Source organism: Elgaria multicarinata, chromosome 2 (genome assembly GCF_023053635.1).
Source record: "Elgaria multicarinata webbii isolate HBS135686 ecotype San Diego chromosome 2, rElgMul1.1.pri, whole genome shotgun sequence".
NCBI lineage: Eukaryota > Metazoa > Chordata > Lepidosauria > Squamata > Anguidae > Elgaria > Elgaria multicarinata.
This window is the reverse complement of record NC_086172.1, coordinates 145,309,868-145,319,794: the sequence shown is the minus strand read 5'-3', so window position 1 is coordinate 145,319,794 and position 9,927 is coordinate 145,309,868. Positions and strand designations below refer to the sequence as shown.

Genomic DNA, 9,927 nt, shown 5'->3' with positions numbered 1-9,927 from the left:
AATTGGCCGTACTGTCTGGGGATTATGGGAATTGGAGCTCAACATAAGGAGAGCCTTGGTGGAGCAGACCAAGGGTCTGTCTAGCCCAGCATTCTGTTCACAAGGCGGCTAACCAGCTGCCCACTGGAAACCCAAAAGCAGGACATGTGTGCAACAGCACCTTCCCACCCATGTACCCCACCAACTAATATACGTAGGCATACTGCATCTGATACTAGAGCCATCAGCACTGGTAGCCATTAATACCTTAGGGTCTAATCCTGTGTATTTTTTGGCAAATGCTGACTGAGGAATGCTGAGAGTTGTAGGGTTTTTTTTCCTGCTTAAACATAAATAAGATTGCATCCTTACCCTCCATTAATTTGTCTAATCTTCCTTTAAAGCCATCGAAATGGGTGGCTATTACTACATCTTGAGGCAGTGAATTCCATAGTTTAACTATATACTGTGTGCAGTAAGATTTCCTTTTATCTGTCTTGAATCTCCCACCCATCAGCTTCATGGGATGACCCTGGGTTCTGGTATTAGGAGGGAGGGAGAAAAATGTGTCCCTATCCACTCTCTCCATATCACGGGCCGCGCATAATTTTGTACACATCTTGAGGGCCACAAGTCCCTCTGATGTGGGGCTGATGGAAGTAGTTGTTGTTGTTATTATTATTATTATTATTATTATTATTATTATTATTAGTATCCCGCCTTTTGCCCAATACTGGGCCTCAAGGCGGTATTACAAAGTTGAAAACATACATTTTAAAACATAGGAAAAGAAATGTAAAATAAAATAAAAATAAAAAATAAAATACACAACAAAATTATAAGTCAGTAGGGGGAGAAAACAAAACAAACAAACAAGAGGATCCAACATGTGGAGGGCCACAGTTCCCTAACCCTCTGTGTCTGCTTATATTTGACAAATAGTGTCGGGTCCAAGTTACACTTTTACATGCTTGAGGGAAAAAGTTTAAAACAAAGATTATACACAAACTAGATGCCACAGATTGCTTCTATTGTTTGAATTGATCACGACTCTCGCTGTGAGACTGCTGGGCTTGGCTTAATTTGCGCATTCCCAGAGATTTTGTATTAGGTTAGCGCCACCTCATGGAGTTTCTGGAAAGTGCAAGGGATGAATGGCATTGTGTGAATTCTTGAGGCAATAGTTGTAGACTTGCTATGTATTTTATTTTTGAAAAATGTATCAATTATAATTTATTCTTATGGGTTCGTTTCCTTCTTTGAACGTTACTTTTTAGTACTGTAGCAATCGGTCAGGTTGGTGTGGTTCGCTGTCAGTACTATTCTGCCCTTTGACCTGAGGAGCACTCATGCCCTCCCTCCATTCGACCACTGGGGCTATAGGATAGCATCCAACGTTAATCCTACATAGAGTAGACCCATTGAAATGAATGAGACTTCAGATAGTTACGACTAAGTTAAGTCTCATGCATTCAATGGATCTACTCTATATATGAGTAATATTGGATCTTACCCATTGTGGTCAGCTTGATGTTCGCTTCCTGTGTTGAAAGCATCTCGTTCGCCCGCAGCCTAGCAGGACGAACCGTAGAGCCCAGGCAGCGAGCGGTTCATCAAGACCGCCTCTTTCCCCAAGAGCGCGCTTTGGAACGGAGGGCGGGGCCGGAAGGAAGAGGCGGAGGCAGAGGCGGACCCGCTCCTCTATGCAAATGAAGAAGCGCCGCAGAGCATTATGGGGAAGCGGTGCTCGCCTCACATTTGGCGGTATCGGAGCACCCACGAGCCTCACCCGGTGATTTCCCATAGGTGTCTGACTGTCTCTAAGCGTAGGTGGGGAGAGAGCGTTGGGTCCTCGTGTTCGCTGTGCCTTGGAGTGCAGCGGGAGAGGGTGGGTGTGACGATGGGCGCAAGAGAAAGCATACTTACCTGGCAGGGGAGACACCTTGATCATGAAGGAGGTTTTCCCAGGGTGAGGCTCATCCATTGCACTTCGGGTGTGCTGACCCCTGCGATTTCCCCAAATGCGGGAAACTCGACTGCATAATTTGTGGTAGTGGGGGACTGCGTTCGCGCTTTCCCCTGATCATTTGGTTTAAAAAACAGATTTAAAAACTTATTACATTCTTACGTTGTTAAATTAGACTGGAGTTGGGAGTAAGCATCGAGACCTCGTAAGCCATTTTTTCTTTACAATAACTACCAGAATGGATTGTTCCTTAATCTGCGTAATACATCAAGGAAGAAAAAGTAAAAGAAAAAGTTATGAAAATAGAAAAGCGTTTCTTGAATCTGTCTAGTTTTTAAATACCTTCCTTAGAGGATAAAGAAAAACGAATTTCGTTAAGTTTTTATTACATTTATTTACCACTCCACAAAGCTAAAAACAATCAGCATTTAAAACAATACACAAACCATCAATAGTTTAAAAACCTATTTAAAACAACCAGGATCAGTATGAAAATGTTTGATGATCTCTTGAAAAAAAAAATATATCTCCTTCTTAAATCTGTTTTTTAAACCAAATGATCAGGGGAAAGCGCGAACGCAGTCCCCCACTACCACAAATTATGCAGTCGAGTTTCCCGCATTTGGGGAAATCGCAGGGGTCAGCACACCCGAAGTGCAATGGATGAGCCTCACCCTGGGAAAACCTCCTTCATGATCAAGGTGTCTCCCCTGCCAGGTAAGTATGCTTTCTCTTGCGCCCATCGTCACACCCACCCTCTCCCGCTGCACTCCAAGGCACAGCGAACACGAGCACCCACCGCTCTCTCCCCACCTACGCTTAGAGACAGTCAGACACCTATGGGAAATCACCGGGTGAGGCTCGTGGGTGCTCCGATACCGCCAAATGTGAGGCGAGCACCGCTCCCCCACAATGCTCTGCGGCGCTTCTTCATCTGCATATAGGAGCGGGTCTGCCTCTGCCTTCGCCTCTTTCTTCCGGCTCCGCCCTCCGTTCCAAAGCGCGCTCTTGGGGAAAGAGGCGGTCTTGATGAACCGCTCGCTGCCTGGGCTCTACGGGGCCGTCCTGCTAGGCTGCGGGCGAACGAGATGCTTTCAACACGGGAGGCGAACATCAAGTCGGCCTCCATAACCCCAGTGGTATAAAAACAGACTTTATGTAATTTAATTATATCCTTATCCTGGGCAAATTTACGTGGGATCCCAAACGTCCTCTCAAAACATAATTGAGGCTGCAATTGTTTGCTATGCACGCTTACCTGGGAGTAAGCCCATTGAACATCATGGGGCATTTCTGAGTAAACATGCATAAGATCCTACTACATGACCACTTGTTTAAATATGTTCAACCTTCTTTTAGTTATATGTACTTAATAAGATGACTTTTTAAAAAATTAAATAAAACCAGAAACACATTTTAAACAGTTATAAATGAATTTTGACAGATTTTTGCTATACTGTATTCTGGTAAAGAGTTCTTGTCACTTATTTCTTGGGTGCTGGGGCATTGCAAACTGCCTAGAGAGCTTCGGCTATGGGGCAGTATATAAATGTAAATAATAATAATAATAATATACTGAAATACCACTGATCATAAAGAAATAGCATACATTTTCTTCATTGGTCATGAATATGATCCTGAGAAAGTAAACTGGTGAAAATCAGAGACTCTGGATGTAGATTTATGGGTGTTAATACCAGAAGTAACAAAACATTGAAAGTGCCCAGTTGGTTGTGTTATTGTGCTTTTCCCTTGATACTGGTGGTATGTGAATGTCTTTGATGATCATAGTAGCTTCTTGTGTATCATAATAGTAACTATAAGGATTGTCCTCAGTATCTACAGTCCCGACACTTGGCAGCTTTTAGCATTTCTCAGCGTGGAGAAGGAAATAGCTATACCAGTTAAATTTTAACCTGTAATGCAGTATTTAAAGCAGGGATGGGGTCCTGTGGCCCTCCAGATGTTGGACTACAACTCTTATCAATGACAAAAATGGCCAGAGAAGCAAAAACAGAGCTAAATTCTAAATTGGTGCCTACTTGTTCAAATACACCACCTAAGGCTCTTCAACAAAATGATCTTATGCAAATTTATTGTTTCTCCTATCTCAAAAGGTGCATCTTGAGTTTTTGATATACCAGTGCTTTTTAAACTCCTGTCAAAAACTGTTGTGTGCATATGAATTTAGAGAGTACATGGCAAAGTGTCTGCACTTTCTTAGAGAGGCCCTTATGCCTGAAAAAGCTGGGGAAATTCAAGCAGGTGCTGCTTTCCCAACTATAGCTGCTCTATGACACAAAACACTGTTTCGTGCAGTGCTCAATGTGCAATGCAGATCTGTTAGAGTTACAGGCATTTAAGCCCCCATGTAAGAATTAATTGTGGGTCCCCTCCTCCCCAGTTTTTTTTCTGTGTAGGTGGGTGTCATGGGGCCTTGATTAACCATTAATTCCCAATAGAAGAAAATACTGCACTGGTTGACTCGTTATTGTATAAAAGTCTTCTCAGGAAAAGAGTGACAACCTTAAGCCCAAGACTGAGTGGAGATAAGGCACAGTTTTTTGCCTGGAATTTTTAAACATGTAGTGCAATGGTATGATCCTGTGTAGAGTGGCAGGACTGCTCTGCTCTCTAAACAGAGATAGCTGCTCAAATACATTTTATTGTATTGTGTAACCTTAGGAGCAGTGGTGTCGTGGAGGGAGCATGTGAGCGAGCACAGCTCCAGGATTTTTTTCAGAGCAGGAGTGATGAAGTCATATGGCAGAACACCAGGGTAACATTTTTTGTTGTTGTTTATTCGTTCAGTTGCTTCCGACTCTTCGTGACTTCATGGACCAGCCCACGCCAGAGCTTTCTGTCGGCCGTTGCCACCCCCAGCTCCCCCAAGGTCAAGTCTGTCACCTCCAGAATATCATCCATCCATCTTGCCCTTGGTCGGCCCCTCTTCCTTTTGCCTTCCACTTTCCCTAGCATGATGTGAAGAACCAAACTTCTTTCTGGAGAGGCCTCTGACCTATGAAGTCATATGCCAGGACACCAGGGTAACATGTTTACCTGGTGTGAGGAACCAAACTTCTTTCTGGAAAGGCCTCTGACCTATGAAGTTATATGCCAGGACACCAGGGTAACATGTTTACCTGGTGTGAGGAACCAAACTTCTTTCTGGAAAGGCCTCTGACCAAGGACCAGGCTGCGATGGACATCTCTACACATTCCAGGCTGATTCGGCATTATGCTAAGTAAGTATGGTAGACATCACCTGGAGGTCATCATCAGGTTTTCCCAGGCTATTGAATGGTCAGCTTGAATTTTCCTGTCTGGGAGCTGCTAGCCCATCCCAACAACTATTGTTTCTTTTTACAACCCCCTTTGGCTGTAAAAAGAGCCAAGTCAAGCCCAGGGCCCTGGTGGGCCTTATCCCTGCCTCCACCTGAAGGCTACTTTGGTGAGTTAGGATAGAACATAGGAATCTGCCTTATACTGAGCCAGATTATTGGTCCATCTAGCCAAGACTGGCAGTGGCTCTCAAGGGTTTCAGGCTGGATTCCTTTCTAGCCCTACCTGGAGATGTCGGCAATCGAACCGGATCTTCTGCATGCAAAGCATGTGCTTTGCCACTAAGCTATGGTTCTTTTCCTCTGATGTATTTTTGCACCAGTTTCCAGTTACTAGTAAGATTAAGAGTTACTCTTAGGATTCTGCTAAATAAGGTTTAGTGAGCTAGTTTGATGTTTCTTTTTATTTTAATAGCAAAATTGACTATTTCTGGACTTTTCTCTGCTTGGTTCTTTAATAAATATACTGAATTGGAAACTGCAGTGGATTTTGTTCTTGGGATAGTCTGAAGGTTGGCTTTACTCATGCACTGAACTTCTTGACAAACACGTTGACCTGGTTTTAAGGAAGCTCTGAAAAATGGGTCTATCATTTCCCCCATATAATAACCATGAGTCTACCTTCTCTTGTGGGTGGGCTAAGGCTGCAATCCCACATCCACTTTCCTGGGAATTAACTTTATTGTACTCAATGGGACTTACTTACAGGATATTATAAATACATGTGAGTGGTGGTGGTGCTTCCTCTGAGGAATACAGAGATGGTGCGTTTTGCAGCCTGCCCTACCTTGCAGACTGGAAGGGCAGTCATACCGGTTTGTTACATCTGACAAGAAGCATTCCTGCATTCTTTAAAAAGACATGAAAGGGTTTATCCTTTACATTAAATGTATGTTAGAATGTAATGCAATTGTCTGACCATCTGTCATATGTAGTTCAAAAATAAGCTTCACCAGCATGTGAAATGGCAGGCTATGCACTATATAATGCTTTCATGTATCCCACTCTTCCTCTATTGAGATTAGGGTGGCATACATGTGTGCAGGTTACCCCCACTTTATCCTCATAATAACCCTGTGAAGTAGGCTAGGCTCAGATAGTGATTTTCCCATAGTCACCCAGTGAACGTCATGACTGATCATCAGGGATGTGAACCCAGGTCTCCCCTGCCAAAGTCCCATCTGCTAACGGCTACACTGCAATTCACTATTTTATGACTGTCAACTAAGTCTAATAAATTGGGTACTCTGCTATGTATTGCTGCTCTTTGAAGTGTGTGATTATATGTGCATTTTTGGACTGTCCTTGAGGGTGTGGCTATTGGGGGCTGTCATATCAGCTTCTGCACTTCAATATGTACCACTACACTGTCTAGGAGTGCTCTGTTTGTAAAATTATTTTTATTGAAGTTTTCAGCAGAACAGACAACTGAAACAAACAGGAACCCCAAGAACAAGAAATTCCAACTGTAGTACAACATCTCAATCAGTTTGCATCTATTTATGTACCTTTTTATTTTTAGCACTTACATTTACAGCACAACAAAGTTTTCTGGGCAGCTTACAAAGTCTAATATAAAACACTAAAATCTAAGGGTCGCATAGATTAAAAAACCTATCATAGTACAAAGTAAATAGATAAAATAAGCAACAATAAAAGGAGAAAACGAAGCCCTGATAATCACTGGGTAGAGCCGATTCACAAAATAATTTAGCTCTGTATAGAGAACAGAAAGTGAAGATTTGTCAGAATCATACATGCATACATAAATGGGATAATACATGCATTTGAATCCAAAGGCCTATGGAGAACTTCGCCTCTCTCCTACAAGGAAATACATTTACAGCACACTCCTATGGGTGTTTATGCAGAAGTCAGTCCCACCGAATTCAATGGTAAGTGTGTATAGGATCGCAGCTTTGTAGTGTTGAGGAGCGAACCTCTGAGGTTGTATCCAATACTAGCCCTACTTAAAGTAGACCCACTGAAATGGATAGGACTTAGGTGATTAACTTAAGCCCCATTTGTTTGAATGGGTCTACTCGAAGTAAACCTAACATTAGATACTACCCCTGTTTTTCCACATGGGGAACTGGGATACGAAAAGAGTAAGACCGGTGTTATTAGAAAACTGGAGCGGTTCCTCTCTGCGCGCACTTCAGCCTCACTACCGCTCCTCCAACCTAGCGACAGCCGGAGCAAAGCTTACGCGCGGCTCCCTGCGCCCTCGGCCATCGCCCCCTCCACCGCCCGCTTCAGCGACAGCAGCATCAGCACTGCCGGAGCCGTGGCTGGGATGTGTCCCTTCCTGTCTCCCGTCTTCCACGCACCTCGGAAGAGTAGGAGGAGTGAAGCAAGCGAGGCGGCCTCGGATCCGCCCCCCTCAGGACTCGGCCTGGCTCTGCCCTTTGACGTGGCACCGGCTTTCCCATCAGCCATGTTGGTTGCGTCGGCAGCGCTCGGGCTGCTGGGCTCAGTGTGAGGGAGTGGAGCGAGCGAGGCGGGTGAGGCAGGTAGGTAGGGCGGAACGAAGGGCTGAGGGAGGCTGTTCCGGCGTAGGCAGCGAGCGCAGGAGGAGACCCTCCCCCTGACCCTGCCGCCTCGCTCGGTGCTGACCGGGGACCCCACCGCTCGCGGTGTCTGGCAGGCTGAGCTACGTCGTGGCGAGGGGGCAGGATTCGTATTTTCGCCCCTGGGCTTGGGGAGGAGGAGGAGGAAGGTGTTTCCTTCCATTTCCCCCCGAGCTAGTTGTCACAGGATTGCAGTTTAAGGCTCCCCTATCCCCGCCCCGCGAGAATGCAAATTAAAAGCTCAATCTCTTCCGTTCACGCCTTTTCCCATCCCAATATAGTTTAAGGGTAGTAGAACAGACCCATTGAAATGAACGACACTTGAGTCAATACTTATCCCATTCATTTCAATAGGTCTACTCTACATAGGGCTAACATTGGATACTACCCTAAGCCTGTCGTACTTAGGGTTTGTGTGTGTGTGTGTGTGATAGGTTGGCTATACAATTCAGTGCGTCCTGTTTGAATTGTGTGTGTGTGTGGGTGAGTTAAAGCATACAGTGATTGGAGCATTTGGGAAAATGGGACTGTTAAGAGGAGCCAGACCATAATTTGGTTTCTCTTCAGCCACTCCGCCTCGATTTTGATTTGGACAGCGTTGAGGCCAAGGATATGCCAGGCGATTAGGATTGTCCAGCCACAAATGAGAGCAGCCTAACCCAGCACCTCACATCCCAAATACACCCTAAATAGTCCTTTTTTGTAGGAAATAAGAGAGAGAATAGCAGCATACATTTTAACAATCTAGGTGGTTGGGGACTAATGAGGTGCATACAACAAATAGTTTTGCTGTGAGTGAGTGTGCAGTTTGTTCAAATAACATTGTCTTCTGGTACCTTGAACAGTAACAAATATATTATGGCTCATACTTTGTAGGCCAGAACAAATTTGGCAGATGCACAAATTTCATTCAGGCAGGCTGTTTAAAAAGAGGGAAAACAATCAAGTCAAATATTGATGATTGAGTACTTGGCTAATGATTTAATTTTTTAAGAAAGATTCTATTTATTGCAGTTGGCTTTATTGGCTGAAATACATTGTCATAAGGTATAGCCTGTATTCCACTGGGATTTTCAGAAAAACAAACTCTCTCCCATGTGGTTTATTTGTAGTCATGTGTTTTCCTGGATCTAATAGGTATGATGAAATGGAATTAGAGATTATCTTCAAAGGAAGGGCTGAACATCTGCAGAAGTGCAACATGTTCCATTTCCATGTTCACTTTTGAAATGGTTCGATTGATATCAAACTATCTCACCTGTCTCCATGAAAAGTCATAATGCTACACATATTTACTTCGAAATAAGTTCACCAAATTGAATGGGACTTGCTCTCTAGCGTGTTTAAGAATGCAGCCATGAGAAACTTTCTAGGGGTTTATGTAGAAGCTTCTATAAAGATTGTGAAATTCAGCATGCTCTTTCTGTACACACCAAAGAGATTTTCTGGATATGGCGGGTATGTAAGTTATTAGAGATGTTTGTTTTGTTGACATGGTCATAATCCAAGAGTTAGGTCTACTTAAGACCATGTTACATGTTTTAAGCATGCCTAAGGTTGCTTAAAGCTGAGGAATGAGTCCTGTTGAACTCGCAGAGATTTATTTTTGAGTAAACACACTTAGGAGTCTGTGTTGGATTGCAACTATTGCTTTTTTAAACTACTCTTTACTTCAAAGAGCGCTGCAAATAACACTGAAATTAGCCAGACTTACTTCCAAATGTGTTATTGTGGTGTTGATTTGTGAAGTGCTTTACCATTCTTACTGTGTTTTCTTCACAATCTGTGGGGTAGATTATTTTATTTCCAATGTAACAGGCGGATAATTAAAGATAAGAAAGAGTGGCTGGGTTCACATGTAATGCTAACCCATTGTGGGTTGTATTTCGGAGCGCCCCATGTGGGCTTAGTGTGTTGTGTGACTGATGTTTTCCCCCTCCCACGATTGGTAAATTACTCACCATGGATACTCCACGGTGGCTTACCATCTCGTCTGTGGGGTGCTCCATGGATAAAAAAAGTGGCAACCAGCGAGATGGCCAACCAGAGCGTCCAGAACATCTGGTAACAC

General features: G+C 43.8%; 1 protein-coding gene and 2 non-coding genes across 3 annotated transcripts in view; 2 read left to right on the top strand and 1 right to left on the bottom strand.

The window, feature by feature from the left end:
- The first annotated feature begins 1,897 nt into the window (after positions 1 to 1,897).
- Positions 1,898 to 2,061, top strand: LOC134393849 (U1 spliceosomal RNA). Its single transcript, XR_010025128.1, has one exon. It is a non-coding gene; the product is annotated as a U1 spliceosomal RNA (small nuclear RNA).
- Positions 2,062 to 2,506: 445 nt separating this feature from the next.
- LOC134393848 (U1 spliceosomal RNA) lies at positions 2,507 to 2,670 on the bottom strand. Its single transcript, XR_010025127.1, has one exon. It is a non-coding gene; the product is annotated as a U1 spliceosomal RNA (small nuclear RNA).
- A 5,037-nt stretch (positions 2,671 to 7,707) lies between these two features.
- SEC23A (SEC23 homolog A, COPII coat complex component) overlaps positions 7,708 to 9,927 on the top strand; it is a 29,689-nt gene continuing 27,469 nt past the window's right edge. The window contains exon 1 of the mRNA XM_063117829.1: positions 7,708 to 7,799. The gene's annotated coding sequence lies outside the window, so the exon portion shown is untranslated. The remainder of the gene's footprint in view (positions 7,800 to 9,927) is intronic.